The 10,051-nt window shown below is 46.8% G+C and overlaps 1 non-coding gene across 1 annotated transcript; it reads right to left on the reverse strand.

The window, feature by feature from the left end:
* Window positions 1-376: 376 nt before the first annotated feature.
* Window positions 377-463, reverse strand: Trnastop-uca (transfer RNA opal suppressor (anticodon UCA)). Its single transcript has one exon. It is a non-coding gene; the product is annotated as a tRNA-Sec (tRNA).
* Window positions 464-10,051: the final 9,588 nt, after the last annotated feature.

Genomic DNA, 10,051 nt, shown 5'->3' on the forward strand with positions numbered 1-10,051 from the left:
GCAAACTGTTCGCAAAAAAGAATCGCTTGTATCGCGAAGAAAAATGAACCTATTCACCAACTGGCGGACAAACAAGTGCGACAACCCAAGACCGCCCTCCTTGACGCGTCGAAAAAGGTTATCGCTACTGCACCTTTCCCGATGTCGCCTTTTCCCAACGCGCTAAGTCCTTCTCTGATGTCATGCTGTCGAAAAAACGGCAGCAAAACATTTTTTTGCCAGAACGTCTAATCTATAAAGCAAGTGATAACATTTAATAGGTCAATCACATACAGCATGCAGAACTCTCCAGGGGAGGTCAGGGCATCGCTCGAGCGAAAGACCAAAATGAAACAACGAGTACGTGTGGAAAGCCCCGCATCGAAGTCGAGAATCCCGCCCAGAAGGTGGAATCGAACCACTCTGACGTCAATCAGCTACGGGTTTGAAGCCCGCACCCCGGACCACCGAGGCTCGTCTGGGCAAGAGCAACGCTTTTCAAATCCTATATATACCAACAACGAAGAACGCCCCACTACGTGTCAGTTAATGTGGATTTTAACTCAATTTTTCACTTACAGCTTTCCAAACTGTTTAGCACTATTTACACGCAGCTATGTTCACTGTTGCTCTCACACGACTTCATACCTAAAATTATTATTTATGAACTGCGAAGTCGGCTTCAAATAAATAACCTTACAGATTTCCTTCTAGAACAGCGTCACTGGCGTCATCTAGCGTTGGGAGTCGTCTTAGGAAAATTGGTCGCGAAATATTGCCAGGGACCATGTTTATACTGCCGTGGTTTTACAAGGCGTGCGACCAAATTCGCAAATGAATATATGCAGAGCGAGTGTGCTTTTGACGTAATGAACCCGAAAACAACGATAACGAGTGGGGCTGTCAGCGCTAGCGACACACTTGTATGGGCGGGGATGTTGGCGCCGAGCGGCTCGTGCTTAGCAAACGGGGTCGACGGTGAATGAGGCGGAATATTTGAAAGGGCATTGCCTTGTTTCGCGAGAACTGACCAAAAAAAGTTGCAGTGACATCTTTGTTTGTGTCCTAAGATGTAAGTCGCGATAGCGATACTTCGACTCCCACGGAGCGTTTTCGTACGCAGTTGCTGCATTTGCAATCTTTTCAGATTACGAGAGTACGCATGGCTCGGCATCTTGGTTAAAAAAACACATCGACTAGTAAGGGTCTTTCCAATTAAGTTGGCCAGATATTTATGGGCAAAATACCTAGGTTTTCCTTTTAGTTGTGCCATCCTTCTTTAGCATTGTGCGGACTAGTGATAAGGATAGGTGTCTGGATGTTCATAACATCAAAAAAATAAAGAGCCAAACCAGTTTATTTTGGGCTCTCGGAATAAGGCCACACTAAACACGCAATGCTTCTTGTTTTTGAATTGTCGCATGGTTAGGTTAAGGTAGGCTAGGATTCTGGTCCGATAAGTTTGCGGGGATAAATTGTTCTGCTTTAGTAGAGTTCCGGGATAATTGGAGATCCAAGGAGAGGTCTTTTCTCCACAGTGAGAGTAGACAGGCTGCTGATGATAATAATGACGATTACGTTATTGTATTGCATTTCAAGAAAAAGAAAGTGTTGACTCAAAACTACGTTTGTTGGTGGGCGGACGCAAAAAATGACCGAAAGTTTTATTTTCAGCGCTCCTAACATTTTTTTCCATAACAAGGGCATGCAGACATTACGGAGTGGGCATACCTAAAGTAAGTAATAAAACTTCCTTGGTGTTTTATGATACGTTTACAAGTGACGGAACCCTCGCTCTTGGATCTAGGCTTTGGTAGCGATAAAGCCGGAGACCACTGCACGAAGGTTCTCTGAGAAAGTGCAAATAAAACATTATTTAGAGATATTTACAACATGTTGTTTAGTAGATTTCGCTAGCTGTCTTAGCGATCACGTGCACGCAATCACGGCTAGATTCTCTTTTTAGTGAGAGACAGAATGTTCGCAGGTGCCTCCCTGACGCACAATGTTTTGCGTTCAGATTTCACAGATAGTTACTTTTGTAATTTACTAAAGACCGGCAATTCAGACACTGACCGTCTTGCGCCCAAAATATTGCTTTGTGTCGTTTTGTGCATCGGTGTAAAATTAATGGGCAAGTTTACACATTTCCAATAAACAAAAAAGATTCACTCCAACACACGCTGTGAAGGTATTTGGAAAGCAAAGCTGTAAACATCGCCACAACAATTGGCTAAGCGACGTCACTTGAATTCACCCAAGTGACTCTACAAAGAGTAAATATAGAGATTCTGCCAGCCCTTACCTGAACTTCGTGGGGGCGGCTTCCCGACCCCAGCAGCAGCGTCGGCCATGGCCGGGCTGCATTCGGGTCGTCGCTTACCCTTGCGACGCCATGGCTATGACTGCGGAGCCTACCACGGGTTTGGGCTCAGCCGCCGTCACACCTTACTTAGTAACCAGCCGCAAGCGGGATACACCGATGTTAGGTGGCTTTTGTGTTGAGGGTGTTGAGGAATAGCTTGATACCTACGCACGCGTGAGCGCCTTTAACAGATCGGACTACCAGCCGAAGATTCAAAACCTCTCGTGGTCCCTGAAGTAGCCAAGACGTGTTTTCTGAACAATGAGCACCGTATAAGGACTGGTCGGACTTCACCACACAGCTGCGCCAAATTTCTGGCTCTTCCGCGGCTCGCTCCGACGTCGCAAAGAAGGACGCTGGAGAGCCGTGTCCAGCAGGTTCACTAGACTTACACCTCTTGCATCGAGGATGTTTTTGCGTTGTGCCGCGGCGTTAACAGAGACATGCCGGGGGGAGACCGCGTTCGTCACATTATGAAGGGCATCAACCAGTTTGCGCTCACGGATCTCGCCCTTCGAAACCCGCCGACCGTCGCTGATGTAACCACGACCTGCCAAAGCTGGACGAACTGCAGTCATTTCTTCTGCAGAAGGTAGTCATCACGCCGCAATACCCCAGCGATGACAACCTGCGGGCGCTGATGCGGGCTATCATCCGTGAAGAGCTGCGTGTTTACCGTTCTCGTTGTGCTCCTAGTGCCCATGCTTAGCCTTCTGCAACTGGCCTATCGTAAATAATTAAATACGAGCTTTCAGCAATTCCAGTTCTCGCTCGTTCCCACCCTCCCACTACTATTACGGTTCCAGCCTACTCTGACGTTGCTTAGCGACCACCTTTTCCGCTGGCCCCGAGGCTGGCTCAACCTGCGACCAAATATTTCGCTGCCATTCATTTAGAGTTTGGTCCACCACGTAGAGGCATAGACCACCGCTAGAAGACGTAGCTGTGGCCAACTAGTTTGTTATTACTCTGGCATAGGTGCCTAAATCTCGCGGTTTTGCTACCAGGTTCAACAGGACGATCTACGTGGCTACGACACCTACGAGCGCGACAACACGCGTCATTCACTCTCTCCACTTGGCCCAACTGACTTTCTTCGCAACTCCCTTAACGAACGACGCCGTTCACCATGATCACACCACCCGGCTGTGTCGCCTGTTCGACCAGTCTTGCATGATACGAGCCACGTGCCGGAAAACTAGGTCTTGCAGTTTTGGGGGGCGAAACTGGTACAGAAATGGAAATGGAAAATGTAAGACCCTCTCACCGTTCCATGGAACACTTTCAGTGCTATCGTTGAGGGTATACCTGTTGACGCAGTGGTAGACGCGTGTGTCAGCATATCTGCAATTCATGAATGTTTGGGCTCTCGACTAAGAGAGGTGAGTACGCCTTACTCGGGACGAGCTCTACGAAGTGCAAACGGGGATGTGATTCGGCCTTCAGTGCATTGTACAGAGCGTGTACTGATCAATGACAGTCGCCATCATATTTATTTTGCTGTACTTTCTTCGTGCGTTCATCGAGCAATTGCAGGTTGCGAATTTTTTACGTTCGGATCTGCTATTACCTTCTGTGGTCAGCCCTTGATTCATGTTGCAGATACAGAGCTCGGAAGTGTTGATAGCCCGTCAGAACAACTTTAACGACCTCCGTCTGTGCACTCTTTTCTGGCCAAGAAGCTGTACTGTTAATGTCATCAGACCAAATTGTTGACTGCGACCGGTTAATGGCACCAACCGGGAAATTCTCGTTAATTGACGCGTAATACCCATGTGCCTTTGCCGTTTTTCTCGTGAATATGCCTATTTCGGCGCTGTAAATTCCAAATCGCAGACCCTCTTGGTACCCCTACACGCCACTACTGCTTCTGTACCCAACAGTGATGCCGTTACGTTTTTCCGCTTCACTCTAATGCGACCGTGGATAATTCTTCTGATCTTAAACCCGAGTTCCTCGCTAATAGTGCGATTATCTATACCGACCTTACCACGGAGCAGAGGAACACTCCATGGAATCTACTGGAAAAGCACAAAACTTTATTTGACAGTCACTCTTCAGTTCTGGTTAAGACTTCTGTGGCACTCATCGCCGTGAGGCGGACGGTTCCTGTGTCTCATTCGTCGACAGCCGTATCGCGTTTTTCTTAAGAACATCCAATTAGTCAAGAGAACGTAAACGATATGTTGAAGAGAAATATTATTCGCCCTTCGGCCAGCTCCTGCTCATCCCCTGTTGTACCAGTTCCGAAAGAAGACGGTTCCGTGAGGTATTGTGTGGATTACAGGGACCTCAACGAGATCAATCAGAAGGATGTTTATCAGATGCCTCGTATCGACGACGTTTTAGGCACCTTAAAAGGGGCAGAATTTTTTTCTAGTCTCGATATTCGATCGGGATGCTGCAGATTTTTATGCACGATGCCAAAAGAAAGGACACAACCTTCGCAACACCCGATGAACTCTACGAATTCAATGCAATGCCATTCGGGCTGCGCAATGTTGCGGCTGCATTCTAAAGATTGATAGACAATATCCTGCGTGTTTTGAAATCGAAAACTTATATCTGTTACCTGGACAGCATTGTTATCTTTTTTTTTTTCTCATTTCCCGAGCGCATTCAACGCCTGGACCAAGTATTTACTTGCCTCACCAAGGTTGGTCTCCACCTCAATGAAAGAAAATGCCACTTTGCGACCACTTCCATCCATGTTTTGGGGGACGTTGTGAGCAAGGATGGCATTCGTGGCAATCCCGATAAAACCAGAGCCTTAATAAATTTTCTCTGGCCTCTTCGTCAGAAAGAACTTCGTACTTTGCTTAGATTGGCTTCGCACTTCCGTCGATTGATTCGGAACTTTTCGGCAATTTGAACAATCTCTTAGCTTCTGGCAAACGGTTTGCTGGTTCAAAGAATGCGATACAGCGTTCCTGGAACCTAAACAGGCTCTCACTTCTGCACCCGTATTCAGCCAATTTGATGACAGCGCGCCGACAATACTCCACACCGACCCCAGTGGACATGGTATTGGTGGTGTACTCCTGCAACACAATACCACTTCTTTGGAACACATGGTTGCCTAGGCGGCCGGCCGGACTTTGACGCTAGACAAGAACTACGCGATAACCGAGGAAGAGTGCCTGGCTGTAGTTTGTTCAGTTCAAAAGTTTCGACCATACTTGTATGGTCGTCACTTCACCGTTGTAACCGATCACAATGCAGTCTGCTTGCTAGCCTCCCAAATAAATATAACCGGACGCCTTGGCCGCTGGATACTTGAGCTGGAAGAGTATAAATATGACGTGGTATACAAGTCCCACAAAAAGCAATGTCATGCAGACGCACTTTCACGCTGTCCGCTGTTGTCAACAGAGGAAAGTTGTCAAGCCTTGCCTCCGACAGAGCCAGCTATTACTATTGCATCCGCGGAGAACGTCAGCCCGGAGGTACCCTAAAATCTCTCCTTACAACGATTGGACACGTATTGCCGCAATTTTATCGACCTTCTGGACGCTTCAACCGAGCTCTCAACAGCCGTTCACGTCGCCAACATAACACATATAAAGTAATGAATGGTGGCTGCGTTTGCCATTTCAACTACCATCCAACTGGCGATAAACGGGTCACTGTCGTTTCCTGTTGCCTTCGGCAAGGGATATTACGAACGCTTCACGATGATGCTAACCCTGGTCATTTTGCCTACATTAAAATGTACGAACGCATAAAAAGCCGCTCCTTTTGGCCCGGACTTTCAACAAATGTGTCCAAATACGTTTCGTCTTATGAACCATGTCAACACCACAACCAACCAACCTCGACTACAGCGGGGACGCTACAACCCCTGTCATGTCCTTCGACTCCATTCGACGTTATAGGAATCGATTTGTATGGACCCGTTCAGCCATCCCAGCCAGGTAATCGGTAGGTTGTCACCGCGGTTGTCCAGTTGACCCGGTATGCCAAAACAGCGGGTATTCGCGCGGTTTGCACCTCGGAGGTTGCGGAATTCGTCTTGCGAGCCATTTTTCTGCGCCATGATCTGCCTCGCGCTCTCCGCAGTGACCGGGGAAGAATGTTTCTTCCTGCTCTCCTTTCCGAAGTGCTTCAGGCAGCTGCAACCGTTTCAAGACTACGTCACGTTCCGCACGCAAACACACGGCATCACTGAGCGCTTCCACCGTACCAATTCCTACATGATTTCCTTTTACATTCGCCCGGACCACACCAACGGCTGCACCATTCCACCTCTTGTCACTTACGCCTACAACCCCGCTATTCAACAAACCACAGGATTCTCTCCAGTATTCCTCGTCTACGGCCGTTCCCCTTCTTCTGTTTTTGTCTCGTTTTCTCTTACCGCACCCGTTCCTTCTACGGGAAGCCTTCCAGAAAAGTTCGTTTACCGACTTGCGCACTGCCGCAATCTTGCCTGTATGAAGACCGCAGCCTCTCAAGACAGACGCAATTCGGGCTACGATGAGGGCTATCGTTCTGTCTCTTCCAAGCTGGGGAACAACTAATATGGTCCACTCCTCTGCATGCTCCTGGGTTATGCAACAAGATCCTTCCCCGCAACATTGGCCCCTATACAATCCTCGAGCATACCTCACCAGTTAACTACCGCGTAACACCTACTTCCGGTGTCAGTGACATCCGGTGCCATGAAACTGAGACCGTCATGTTTCACGAATCGAGGGTTTCATTCGCCGGGCTTCCTATAACTGACTGTTGCGGCCAGAATGGCCGCTTCCGCCGAGGAGGTATAATATTGTGAACGCGAATCTTAAATGTCACGTCATCAGGCCATAGCTAAGTATTATTACTAGCCATTACCGCCGTCACGTTTCGTCTGAGTTGCTGCATTGTTTTTTCCATCATAATCTCATCATTCTTTGTCGGTCCTATCAGCCAATATTAACACTGTGATTGATCCATTTCTGGCTTGGATAGGGAGAGGGGAAGGAAGGAAGGAAGAGGGGTAGGTGGATTTTTTGCCACGGGGGCACGAGAACCGCAGCGTGGAAATGCGGGGATGAAAGAGGTTCCAATGTCAGGGGCCACTCAATTGACCTTATCAAAGCAACGATACTTGAGTGTGGCTTTCGTACACGAGGTGAGAGGGAAGTCGGTGAATCCATCATTATATTTAAATTCGGTAGAATAGCACGTGGTTTATATGAAAGCGCAGGAAAATTTAGTTTCATGCTGCAGTGACCGTGTTCAATGTTGCCACCCATTTCTGCCTACCCCTAATTTTTGTGCGCGTGTGTGCTTGACATCGGTGGATTCCTATACGGCCCTTGTCGGACTTAGTATTATGTTGTATTCAACCGAAAATATTGTCGCGTAGGGCCTAGGTATGTTGCATTTGGATTGTTTACTTTGTCATCACCTCACGTGAGGTTGCAACGATCAGGACAACAGCCGCTGTTGTTATTCTGACGATGGCCTGTCCCTCGGCCATAACGTTACATTTTTTTCTGTTTGTTCGACGCGTGTCGTAATTGTCTTGTATATAAATATATATATATATATATATATATATATATATATATATATATATATATATATATATATATATATATATATATATATATACACACATAGGTCAAAACTTGGGTGCCGACACTTTGAGAACACTGATCAAGGGTTTTATTGTTCTCAACAGTTTCGCAACGTGGACCTTTCTTCTTCGGAGGTTGTCTTAGAATAGAAAGAAAAACGTTTATACACACTTTGCCTCCGAGGGCTTCCCTTTCTCCTCACCCTCTCGGGGAGAGAAAAACAGCGGGAGAGTACTATAACATGTCGTAACTATACTACAGAAGGTGGGAGAATAGAAGAAAAGAGGAAGCGAGAGAGAAAAGTTGTAACTGGGAAGGACGCACAGTTGCGGCGTTGATTGACAGAAAACCGGCGGATAAAGTTCAACCAATGTGCTTCTACAGAAAAAACGGTGTGCTGCGTCCGGGCACGGAGATTATAACTATATATATATATGTACCTATAAGACAGAAAATAAGGGTCGGCAGGCAAGAAAACCTCGGAGAGCAAAGGGGAGGTTGGTTGTCTTGCCGGCCAACCCTTATTTTCTGTCTTATTTCCACCGAGCCCCTCATTTCCCATTTCTGGTTCGCTATATATATATATATATATATATATATATATATATATATATATATATATATATATATATATATATATATATATATATATATATATATATATCTATATATATATATATATAGCGAAAAATATTAACTTCATTAACCGTACTAAAAAAAGAGCCTAACCACACCCCTATGCCTCCTTTGGCGTTGTAGACTGCCGAATTATCTTTCTGTATTTCCCCAACGAGCCCCTCATTTCCTTACTATATTATTCTGCGAAAGCCTAGCGAGGGTCTCGATTCTGGCAGCCTTGATGCCTAGGTAGCATAAGAGGGCTTCCCGCAAGTTACCCGCTCATGACAGGCTGTAGACGTTCTAGTCACGCCCGGAGGTTGAAAAGAAGGTCCCCTTCTCCCCGTGTAGTCTGAGTGGCGCTGGCTACCACCCTCAAGCGTCAGATACACTTCTAGTAAATATGAAAAGCCCAGAAAGTGAAGGAGAACACAGTCGCCCAGATAGCCGCATTGGTAAGGCATTCGAGATCTACTCAAAAGGCGTGGGTTCGGTCCCCACTCTGGGCGCGTGTTTTTCTTTCTTTCTTTCTTCCGTATAAAAAAAATATTAACTTCATTAACCGTACTAAAAAAAGAGCCTAACCACACCCCTATACCTCCTTTGGCGTTGTAGACTGCCGACTTATCTTCCTGTATTTCCCCAACGAGACCCTCATTACCTTACTATATTATTCTGCGAAAGCCTAGCGAGGGTCTCGATTCTGGCAGCCTTGATGCCTACGTGGCATAAGAGGGCTTCCCGCCAGTTACCCGCTCAAGACAGGCTGTAGACGTTCTAGTCACGCCCCGGGGGTTGAAAAGAAGGTCCCCTTCTCCCCGTGTAGTCTGAGTGGCGCTGGCTACCACCCTCAAGCGTCAGATACACTTCTAGTAAATATAAATAGCCCAGAAAGTGAAGGAGAACGCAGTCGCCCAGATAGCTGAATTGGTAAGGCATTCGAGATCTAATCGAAAGGCGTGGGTTCGGTCCCCACTCTGGGCGCGTGTTTTTCTTTCTTTCTTTCTTCCATATATTTAAAAAAAATATTACTTCATTAACCGTACTAAAAAAAAGAGCCTAACCACACCCTATAGCTCCTTTGGCGTTGTAGACTGCCGACTTATCTTTCTGTATTTCCCCAACGAGCCCCTCATTTCCTTACTATATTATTCTGCGAAAGCCTAGCGAGGGTCTCGATTCTGGCAGCCTTGATGCCTAGGTAGCATAAGAGGGCTTCCCGCCAGTTACCCGCTCATGACAGGCTGTAGACGTTCTAGTCACGCCCCGGGGGTTGAAAAGAAGGTCCCCTTCTCCCCGTGTAGTCTGAGTGGCACTGGCTACCACCCTCAAGCGTCAGATACACTTCTAGTAAATATAAATAGCCCAGAAAGTGAAGGAGAACACAGTCGCCCAGATAGCCGAACTGGTAAGGCATTCGAGATCTAATCGAAAGGCGTGGGTTCGGTCCCCACTCTGGGCGCGTGTTTATCTTTCTTTCTTTCTTCCGTATCAAAAAAAATATTAACTTCATTAACCGTACTAA

The sequence above is a fragment of the Haemaphysalis longicornis genome, unplaced genomic scaffold (assembly GCF_048455015.1).
Source record: "Haemaphysalis longicornis isolate Haplotype H1 unplaced genomic scaffold, Haemaphysalis longicornis Haplotype H1 scaffold_6, whole genome shotgun sequence".
Taxonomy (NCBI): domain Eukaryota; kingdom Metazoa; phylum Arthropoda; class Arachnida; order Ixodida; family Ixodidae; genus Haemaphysalis; species Haemaphysalis longicornis.